Genomic DNA, 12,044 nt, shown 5'->3' on the forward strand with positions numbered 1-12,044 from the left:
AAATGTAAAGGATGTGTAAATGATGACTGAATTTTCCTTTCTGGGTGAACTATCCCTTTAAATGTTTACCAAAATCAAAAGAGCAATGCAACAAAACCATTAGAGTATCATGAAAGCAATATCCTGCAATAAACCTAAGAGGAAAACAATGGCAAAACACATTGCCCCAAATGAGTCTGGGACAGGCTGAGGTCAGAGCAATTGAACAGCAGTGGAAGGTCATGCTTGGTCAGCTGCTGGTCAGTTTAGCAAGAGTCTCTGCGTTCTGTGCTTGTGCAAAACAGGAAGCAGCGCTGATACGCTAGTAAATACCAGCACACAGGCATCTGACACGTTGGGAAGTTGGAAAGTGGGAGATATGAACAGAAATACAACTGCTAGCCTCAGTGTTCTGGCATGTGGAGAGGAGGAGGATTGTGCAGTGTTGGGTTTCACAATGGCAGGCGTCCTGAAAAAGAGGAAAAAAGCGGCGGTTGTTCTCAGCAGTTAGCTTCCTGTTGCGGCTCCGGGTCTCGATGTGTGTTTGCTTGACTTTGTTTATGAGGATGTTTCTATGACACTAGGATGTGAGTGAGTCATTTATGGCCAGTGTGAGGTTTCATTCTTACTCTTTGTGTGTGTGTGTGTGTGTGTGTGTGTGTGTGTGTGTGTGTGTGTGTGTGTGTGTGTGTGTGTGTTGCCAAACTAGATTAGTCATTCATCTCGGATTGCATATTTTTATGCCTGGGGATGACACTTTTAAATATGGCTTTGTACATCAGGTGCAATAAGAGTTGTGGTGTAGATAAAGCATTGCAGAAGTGCCTTAAATGATATGGAATTGTATCTGTTTTTGTGTTTGTTGAGTCTCCATTAAAGGGAGAAAAGACGAGGCTAAAAGGGACATATTGATTGTAATGGGTTTCCTGTTCTTAGCTTTCACCCTGGTGTCAAACGTCAGAGAGAACACGATGTTCTGAAAGACTGTCTGTGTGTGTGCGTGCGTGCAAGTGTGTATATTTATATGAAACGAGAACGCATATCTGAGCTGAGACAAATTGCATCACAAAAAATGTGTGTGGGAGTGTGTATGTGTATATGCACAGTTTTACTTGATGAATTTGTTTGTGCCAAAAATAATTGGAATATTAAGAATAATCATGTTCCATGAATCATATATTATATTATATTATATTATATTATATTATATTATATTATATTATATTATATTATATTATATTATATTATATTATGTTGTTGTTGTTGTTGTTATTATCATCATTCTTATCATCATCATCAACATTATTATTATTATTATTATATGAGGATTACTTTATGTAATTAATCAAAATTATATTAATATTAAATATTATGCATTTATAAAAGTTTAATGACTTCATGAATATAAAATAAGTTTAAATACATTTATAAATATAGCAAAGGTAAATGATAACAATATATACATTCTGAAAAAAATTTAATTATTAGGAAAACATTTTCTATTTGCAATATGCAAATAAGAATTTAATGACAAAAATGTCAAAATATTGTAGAGCAAAAATAAAGAGCAAAAGAAAAATACAGTTTTTCCTAAATATAAATTCATAAATTACACATTAATATTTATGTTAAATATGATATGAGTGTTTATGAGAGGCCATGCATGTGCTTAAATCAAACCATAAATCATAAACATCTGCACTCTACCTCTGTCAGTATAACAACACATTAGCAGAAACACTGAGCTCTGCCTGTCCTGTGCTCTGACCGTCTGCTCATTCAAACAGTGAGCAGCCCATTCAGAAGCCCAGCAGACACTCATTCATGCTCACTACAAGCCCTGCCTTCCCTCTCTCTTTCTTTATTTATTTAGCTCTGGGTTTGCTTAGCAACTGCGCCGCAAAGTGAAGCACTGCAGCGGTGAGTCAACCTGCTGTCGTACTGACGAGAGATGAAGGACAGATGATAGAACTAGAGATGCTGTCAGACTGCGTGAGGTGAGAAACTGGATGGATTCAGCTGCTCAGATCATTATACTGTTAAATTAAGATCATACAGGTTGCATGCACACCATGATTTGTCAGGTTTTTTTTTTTTTTTTTTTTGGATCAACCAAGGATAAAAAATAATAATATGGTAAAAAAATACTGTGAATGCTCCTACTCTGACATTTTTACAGGCCATGAAAATGTGCAACTTTGTATTAATTCATTTTGAAAAATGTCAATAATTATATTATATTATATTATATTATTACTGATCTATAAAGGTCTGCATAATAATAATTACACAACTAAATTGATTATAATAAATACAATAAGAGTAGTGTATTATTTAATATAACAGTAGAAAAAATGTAAATATTATTACATATTTCAAATCTAATAACATTTATTTAGGTTTTGCTTCATTAATAGCACATAGAAATGTCTATTTTAAAACTGTAGTCTTTCATTATTACCTGTTTTATAAGCCATTGTCATTAATTGAGTAATTGTTTGGCATGTGTTGCACACTGCAAATACAAGTCAAACTCAGAGTGAGAACTGCACATTACATTACACATTTATGTAATCTGTGATTTGACAAATGCAATCCAATCCTCATACTCACAACAACCAATTTTTACTCACATTTGTTGTGTGCAAGTGTTCATTATGGCCCTGATTACTAGTCATTTGCAGTCACCTGAAATGCTCTGGCAGTGAATTGTTCTGCAGTTTGACAGTCTCCCACCTCTGCTTTAGCCCAGTCGTCTCCCTCTCTCTGCTGTTCTTGTTTCTGAAGCACGAGACATATTAATCATTTCCTGCAGTCTTCACTGGCTTCCTGTGTCTGTGTGTGTGTTGAGTGGGAGAAGAGCTCAAATGACTAGAGCTGAAAAACAACAAGAAAGACAAAGACACCATATAATTCTGCATGACAGTCTGGAGGTGTGCAAGAGTGTCAGGAATTAACTTTTAGTGATTAAAGGTGGAATAGGAGATCTTAAATGCTAATGTTAGCCTGATAGCTCTAAAAGCCTACATCCCACACTGCAAACCGCCAATTAAAGCCACGTCTCCTGAACAAATAAACACGCACTAACCAACATTACTACAATACATCACATAACAATTACCAAACCACAGAGAAAACTTTATAGTACAGTTAATAATTACAATAGCAAATTGTAAATAAGAAGGTGGGTTGTTGATATTTGCCTGCCATTCTCAGTCTGAATCGCACCCATGCACATGCGGATGACATAATCCTTTCTGTATGAACAGGGTGGGCACATTTTCACAGGCAGAAAGGGTAGCCTGTCATAATGCTCAGACTGAACGTTTTGACTAGACAAACTTTTCTTGGTCCTATAGCTTAGAACATTTAAAAAAAAACTTTAAAAAAAAATGTTTTAACTATGTTTACATGAACATCAGTAACCAAATTATTTGCCTTAATCTTAATAAGACAATAATATGACTATGGTGTTTACATGAATGTTTCTTTTCATTAGATCCATTAGATTAACGTCATTGCGTCACAACACAATCCAAATTTCCCCCAGAGTTTCGTGTAATTTCAGGGGTTTTACTGTAATTTGTCGACTTTAACTGCAGTTTGCCACTTTCACTTTCATTCAGCAACATTTCATGCATGCCCCATGACAAACAAGATCTTGACTGCGAGTATGAACTGCTGGAAGAGTGCTGTTTTAGTGGAATTTGATACCGCACAAAAATCTCCACATTTTGTAATGCAGTTGTCTGCAATCCTTCACTCTGTAGGTGCAGAGAATACTGTCAAAGAACCTGTAGACTATCCTGACACAAAATGAGGCAAAAGTACATGACAGTAATAGCTTGATTGCAGTGTTTTCATGTCTGTACTGCACTTCAATAATGCGATCAAAATCAGCATACTCCACGTCTTAATTTGAATTCTGTTTAGTTCGATTAAGACCTTAATTGGATTAAATTACTCAAATTACTGTTTATATGGTAGACTCTTAATCAGAGTATTGTCTTAATCGTATTAAAATTATTATTGGCGTCCATGTAAACATACCAATTGACAGCTGTTTGCAAAGCTTATCCGTAAACTATGGCCATTTGTAGTGAATGTTCCTAACGTTAAACCAGAAAGTATGTGCAATTGCGACCATCACGAGTCTTCTTACACAAAATAAAGCAAGCAACATATTTCATAACAGCGTTCTAAGCAAGTAACAAATGAGTTGCATCATTACGTCTTACTATCAAGGAAAGAAATTAATAAAAACTATGTGTTTTTTAATACAATTGAATCAAATCAAAGTTCTGTTCTGTTTATCCAACATACACTATAAGGGTTTACCATAGACTGGTATGCTTTCTTCAGGGCGTATTTGGTTGTTCTATGCGACTCGTGAGAGCACCTCTGGCCGGAGGAGGTTTACTGCTGATCACATCACCATACTTTACTCACATGATTTCAAAGACATTTGCAGCACTTTTCAAATCACAAATATAATTTTATGTAGATAGTTCAGCCCTAATTTTTACTATTGTCCCTATTACCAATATTGGTTTTTAATGGATTTTCTATGCTCACAATGACAATTTATGAAAATTTTATTATAAAACAATACAATAAATTTACCATGTGATACAATTAAAAACATATCATTTTAACTATAAAACATTTAGAAATGTATTTTTATTGCAATTTAATAGACAAATTTGATATATTAATTATATAGTGTGCAAGTGTGTGATTATATTAAAATAAATGTGCAATACATAAAATATGAATAATTATTTTATAAATTGTGTATAGATAGATAGATAGATAGATAGATAGATAGATAGATAGATAGATAGATAGATAGATAGATAGATAGATAGATAGATAGATAGATAGATAGATAGATAGATAGATAGATAGAGTTGGTTTTATATTTGCACATTCGTTCATTAAGCAGTTTCTATATCGTTTACCATGTAACTATGAACATTCGATCGGAATTAGCATGCAAGTATGATTTCTAAACAACATTAACACTATTTAATTCACTGTGAACAAAGTTGTACTTTAATAGTCATTTGCTGCTAATAGGATGTCCCTAATAAATTAAGCTAATATTTTTTGCTTTTAATAAAAATAGCCTAATAAAATCACTTCACTTTGAGCCGAATACTAAAGTATTCTACAGCAAATATTATATAACTGACATCACAAGCTTTTTGCCACATTGAATGTTATTTTCATCACTGAACCCCGGTGTGTCTGTAACAGTTGTGGTAACTAATATTTGGGTGTAATACCTGGTTTGCTGAAGGTAGTGTGGGTTGAAGCACAGTGTTTTTCGCCCAGTCTCTGTCGTTCTCTCCCCCTCGCGCGGGTTATTTTTGAAAGTGCTTTAAAATGATAATGACTATTTTTACTCGTTTTCCAGCAAGCCGCGTGGGCTCAAACACAGAGACAGCGGCGGATGATTCACACCGGCTCGAGTGCTCCTTTTGTGAGCCGCGGCTGCCGCATCTCTGCTGTAACACGGCCTTCATAGAAATGAAGCCACGAAGGGCCTTGAAATGGATGGAAGCAACACAAACCGAGAGCTGTGAGCTCTGGGCTGACATTGACAGAGGGAGTCTATTCATAGCCGATGGAGAAATTCAAGCTTTAAAATGTCTTCATTTCATACGTGCCTGTAGCTGGTCGTGCGTAGCGTTTTTCGGCAATAAAACGTACAAACTTGATCGGATTGTGGATTTTGTCCTGTTTAAGAACATTGTGTTGTTTTTTTTGTGATTAGACTTAAAAGTTTTCGCCTGGTGGACTGGACTGACAATACACAGATAAAAATCCCAAACAAATCCGTACAATTGAAAGAATGGCATTACACCTGCGTCGGCCGCATGTTGATTAGGAAACGGAGATGACGAACGTATTATCCCCAGTGTATTGATAATGTAAATGCATGGTATTTAAAACATTATAAGAACGTTCCTTTGACATTATATTAATGTTCTAAGAACGTTTCCCTAATGTTCTCGGAAAAGTACAAAGCTTTTTGTTGAAATTTTTTGGAACGCTCTGAACATTATTTTTAGAAGTAGTCTCTTAGTGTTATAATAACATTATGTAAAACATTTAAAAAACACCTATGAAAATCATCTTTTTAAAGCTGTTTGGACAGAACTATGTGTAGATATATTGTGTCTACAGTCATACTTGGGTGAAATAAAGAAAATAGGTCTCTTTTTTTGAATTTCCTGACATTAAAAAAGGATCTGCATATTAAAATGTCTCCATAGTAACGCATATAATCATATCAACAAGACAGGACATGCGCAAAGTAATGGGGGTTAAAATACCTGTTCAGATCTCTGTGATCATCAATTATCATCAAATGTAATCAAGAATGATTTTACAAGTTTTAAATGTTTAAGTGCATTTTACCATCTTTTTCACCACAGCCGCACGTCAGTACAAATATAAAAGACGCTTCAATCCCCATTTGTGGACGTTAAATCAGGTTGATTTTGTACATTACCTTAACGGATATCCATACAACAGTGGATATTAATGTGTATCCTGTCACATTTACCGTCAGGCCCGCTTTTGGCCAATCGGGAGGACCGGGAGAGTTCCCGGTGGGCCGGTCCGTTTTTTGGCCGCGAGGGCCGGTGTTTCTAAGTTAGCTGCTTGCACTCTCAGCAGTCGCACTTTTTTCATTTATTTATTTATTTGACCATAGCCTCACTCTTTTTATTCATTATTTTGCCGCAGCTCCGCTCTACTTATTTATTGTCTTGCAGCCCCATGAGCAAAATGCAGCCTGCATGGTAATGATGAGCTAACTATTATTCCGGCCACACAAGCATATCAACACCATTGTGGTCCAGTGGTCAGCACATTTCCTTAAGATATTGTCGATCTGTGTTCGATCCTCACCTGAGTAGTTTTTTTTTTTTTTTTTTTTCATTTTTATTGTTAAGACATATAAAACTGTAAGGTTGTTGAACATTTGAAGTTTTAGAGCAGCTGTTTTCTTGTAATTAGAAACTGAATTGGAAATGACCTTATTTTAATATGGTCAGTCGTGAACTGAGGTGGGCCGGTCTAATGCTTGAAACTCCAGGGCTGAAAAGGAGTCCCACTCCAGCCCTGTTTGCCGTGCAATAAACATTGCAAAGTTAAACGCGCACACTGTGTTTGTGTGTGTGTGCATCTATGTGTGTGCGTGTCTATGTGTGTGCGTGAACATTGTAATGACATTGACTCATTGACATTGACTAATCGAATGGCTTGAATTAACTCCACAACAAATACATCAATTAATCATTGGGAAAGTTCTTACTGTAGTATTTCTCACAAGAAATACTCTCTTTTACGTGAGATCTGCTTCCTTTATGTCTGTCACTGTACTGTTTATCTGACACAGCCGAAGCAGAGATTGAGGCACACCTTGACTGGCACATGGGAACGGTGGGCAGGGAAAGCCAGCATTAAAGGCACAGGCCACAAAAACAGCTACAAGATGCTCAGAGCTGAAAATTACAAACTTTTAAAAGGTATAATAAATAATCTGATGGGTGTTTTGAGCTGAAACAGACACATTCTGGAGACACAAAATACTTAAATCTTGAAAAGGGGTAAAATAGGAGCCCTTTAAATAATGTTAAATAGGCTAATGTGATAAGAGCGCTATTTAAAATGTAATTACTGTAGATCATTCACCTCATATCAATGTTCTAAGAATGTTCTTCCATCAACATTACAAGAATGTTCCAGAAATGTTATTTTTTTTATTGTTGCAACTTTTAAGGAACATTACTAAATGTTTTGGGAAAAATTCCTGATAGCTGGGTTCACGCCAAGTCATAATTATGTGATTTTGACTTGAAAAAAGCATTTACATTTTACAAAACATATGCTAAATAGGTAATTTTTCTATTTAGAATTCTGTCAGATTCATTTCTTTGTTGCCAGAACATATAAAATGTGACATTAACCAAAACAGCCCATCGAAACACTCAAATTTTATATCACAGCAGAACAACAAAACACTTAAACAGCTTTGAATTTATTCAAGTATCTGAAAATTATGCTAATAATGAAATGTGTTAATGCACCAATAGTTTCAGAGTCTGAACTCCAACTTGAGGAGGGATTTCAGTTAAAGGCTACTTGGATTTTTAGACCTCCAGGTACAAATTTAAATCATAGTTTGTGTTGCATTAATGCCTTGTTGTAATGATCACAATTTCAAGATGAAATATAGGGTTTGGTTTGGAGCTATTCATGTCCCCCAACTATCAGCATTTTAAGTTATTTGAAATATTTACAGCCAGTATATTTTTAAGCTACAATAATTGTGTGCACATTAAACAGCAAAAAACTACTTTCTTTTTCTTCTCTTTCTTTCTTCTCCTCCAGTATATGCACAATATACTGACACTAAGGTGAATTAACTGTTGAATAAAATCTTTTTTTTTATGTGCACAAAAAAGTATTAATGTAGCTTGATAATGTTTTAATTGAACCACTGAAGGCATATGGTTTGTTTTGAGGATGATTTTTAGTAACTTTAGACCAGTCGGGAACCTTGCTGTCTGTAGGATAAGGGAGCTTTCCAATTTCATCTAAAACATCTTTTAAAATGTATTCCAAGCACAAACAAAGGTCTCAGGGGTTTGGAACGTCATGAGAGTGAGTAATTAAAACATAATTTTCATTTTTGGGTGAACTAACTCTTTAATATGCTATAGTGGACTCCTAAACATTAGCATAATTAACTTTTAGCAAATAGACACCATGGCTGCGTCCGAAACCGCCTACTACTCAGTAGGTACTGCATTTTAATTTAAATGTATCCGCCATTTTGTCATGGTCCCGTGACCTACCTGTGTCAGTTGCGTCACTTCACTCCCATCAAAGAACTTAGAATGAACAAGAGGCGACACATTTCATTGGAACTGCAGCACCCAGCAACAGCCCGGTGATTCCGCCATTTTGGAGTGAAAGCGATCGGCTGTCTGTTGGATCTTATTGCTGTCGCGATGGCAAACAGTTGCTTTGTTTTTTATTTATTTATTTAAAATGCACAATAAAGCTAAGATACAGCATTAAAGATGACAATACAACACTTACTATCACAATCATCAGCACTTTTAATAGTTTATTTTACAGACTTAATATAATATGCTGTTGTTGTATTGAAATTTTCATTCCAAAATGGCCGCAGTGACATTTAGATTCCTAAGTCGCACTAGAGTATCACCTCTTTGTGATTCTATGCTCTTTGCTTCAGAAACTCACCGGAAATAGTAAGTCATTTGGGTACTTCTCGCATACTGATTTTCGAATTTTATGAATTCGGACATACTACTCAGCTCGCATACTGATTTTAGCATACTATAAAGTTTGGAAGTATGCGGTTTTGGATGCAGCCCATGTCTTTTTTTTTTTGAGAAACCTAACTACTAAGGCTAATCCTACAATATACTGGTTTATCCAACAAGATCTCTCAAGAATAGCATCTACAAACAACAGCAAGTGGAAAGTCATAAACTTGTCCCTCAAGAAGCTTCCTGTTTCAGTAGGAAGTGCATCAGCATAAAATTCAACCACCAGAGCTTTCCTGTTATGAATTCAGATGGGCTGCACATCTGATCACTAATAGCACAGACACGCACTTACACACACTTTTGGTTCTGCTGGATTAGAGAATATGGCAGCAAAATCCGTCATGCTCTAAATCAACAGCACATCTCATTTCTGCAGGAACGGAAGGAATCTTGTGGCTTTTTTGTCAAAGAGAGACAAGCGTGGGCTGCGATGAAGCGCTGAGCGACTGAGCTCTTGTTTTTGCCATTGCTGAAGTCCTGAAGCTACTGAAAACACACACACACACACACACACACACACACACACACACACACACACACACACACACACACACAAACACACAAAACAAAAGCTTTATTTCCAAACAAAGCACTTCTATCTGGCCCTTCTTGGAAGACATTCCTCTAGAGCATTCCAGAGTGTGCGGAGGTGGAGGTCTCGACCACTGGCTCTGACCATAATTAAGTTAGTAATTTTAAATGAAATGTCCCACCTACACATACTTAATGTCCTCAGACCTCTTTGTCTCTGTCTGGCTTCCTCTCTGTTATGGGACATATATAAACCATAGATACAGAAAATGATAGTAGATGTGCACGTTCATAATTATACCAAACATACATAATAAAAGATAAATAAAATATATTTTTCTCGATATTTTAATTCAAATATATTCTGAAATATATTTATATAGACACATATAACACTACCAATAATAAACTGACTATAAAATACACACACACACACACATACACATGATATTGATTACAGAATAACATCTGCAATATCTATTATGGAAACAAACATAAAGAAAATAATTCAACTCCAGAATGCTAAAATAGGATTTCCACCGCCAACATTTGATTCAAAATGATCAACATTACTGCAGCCTTGTAAGCAGTTCTGGCTACTCCGGAAGCCTCTTCGTATTCAAAGAGAGTGTGTGATGGAAAGCAGGAGGTAAAGAGATCAGTTTGCCAGGGGTGAGTTTTCTCTCCCCACGTTGGCGGAAGTTCTCAGTCTCCATGTGGGAGGTTTGGAGAAGAGCCCGTAGCAGTTAAGTGTGATAACAGCGTATCCACTGTGCCCACTTTGCTGTTTACTTACAACGCTGGAACAGGCTTTTGCCCTGTGTATAACCTCCAGGATGTTTCGTCTTGATAAGCTGATTGTTATGGAGGAAAAGAAAGATGAGATAATAGATATGTTTCTTTTAAGCCTCCACTGCCATGTTAACAGAAAAAAGGACAGATGTGTCACATTTTTGCAAGTCTATGGCTTGATTTACACTCTTACGTAAAAGTTTGCAGCACTTTTTAAACATTTTAGCCCTACTAGCTTCTATAATAGTTGTATTTTGCATAATACATCCAAGGCAATAGCAAATTTTTAGAATTGCAGACTTCTCAGAATTGCATGTTTATATTTTGCCATTTTAAATGATACATTTACATCTCACACTGAAAAATACTAAAACTGCAAAAAACACTACACACTCAGAAATAAAGGTATAAAATCTGTCACTTGGATGTTAGCTTTTCAACTTTTGTACCATACAGGTGGACATTAGTACCTTTAGGCAGGGGCAGATTTAACCAACAAGCAAAGTGAGCAGCCACTTAGGGCCCCTTGAAAATACAAATAAGTATAAATTATACACACACACACACACACACACACACACACACACACACACACACACACACACACACACACACATATATATATATATATATATATATATATATATATATATATATATATATATATATATATATATATATATATATATATATATATATATATATATATATAATATTATAATAAATTATATATAATATAATTTCCAAAATTATGTTTAACAGTGCAAGGAAATTTTTTTCTTCTGAAGAAAGTCTTATTTTATATACATACATATGTATATTAGGGATGCAACAATACAGTTAGGCTACCGTTCAAAAAATACCTTGGTTTTTTTAACACGATTTTTGGTTCGGTTCTCACAACTTTTTTTCTCTCTATAGACAATAGGAACAAGGTTTATGAGAAGAAAAAAAATTATTTATTGCAATACTTGTTTTACCAAGAAAGCCAAGAAAAGTGCACTAATTCCTAATGTATTGTATAAAAAATGAACAGTGAAATCTCACAGCTGCTGGTAGCCTATGTACAAACTGGGGAACACATAAATTCCTACATTTTGAAAAATTAACACATGTGAAGTTAATAAAGATAAATTGGCCATTTCAAATAAACAAATTTGTACTTAGTAAACATCTTAATTATCTCGCTGCTGAAAAAAGTGCGAGATAGTAGTCTGTAACGCAGATCGAGTGCTTTTATAAGATTACAAAAGCCCACATCTCCAATCACTGAAAACGGCTGCAAATCTTTAGCAATAAACACTCGCACTGCCTTTGTTATTTTTTTTTTTTGTGTCTCTCAGAACCAGTTGGGTATGTTTGCTG

General features: G+C 35.3%; 1 protein-coding gene and 1 long non-coding RNA gene across 2 annotated transcripts in view; one reads left to right on the forward strand and one right to left on the reverse strand.

Moving 5' to 3' along the window:
• si:dkey-106n21.1 overlaps positions 1–2,856 on the reverse strand; it is a 177,293-nt gene extending 174,437 nt beyond the window's left edge. Inside the window, exon 1 of the mRNA XM_073943010.1 lies at positions 2,668–2,856. The gene's annotated coding sequence lies outside the window, so the exon portion shown is untranslated. The remainder of the gene's footprint in view (positions 1–2,667) is intronic.
• On the forward strand, positions 386–5,699 carry LOC103909840 (uncharacterized). Its single transcript, XR_002457776.2, has 3 exons — positions 386–566; positions 1,853–1,976; positions 5,399–5,699. It is a non-coding gene; the product is annotated as an uncharacterized lncRNA (long non-coding RNA).
• The last annotated feature ends 6,345 nt before the right edge of the window (positions 5,700–12,044 follow it).

Source organism: Danio rerio, chromosome 25 (genome assembly GCF_049306965.1).
Source record: "Danio rerio strain Tuebingen ecotype United States chromosome 25, GRCz12tu, whole genome shotgun sequence".
Classification (NCBI taxonomy): domain Eukaryota; kingdom Metazoa; phylum Chordata; class Actinopteri; order Cypriniformes; family Danionidae; genus Danio; species Danio rerio.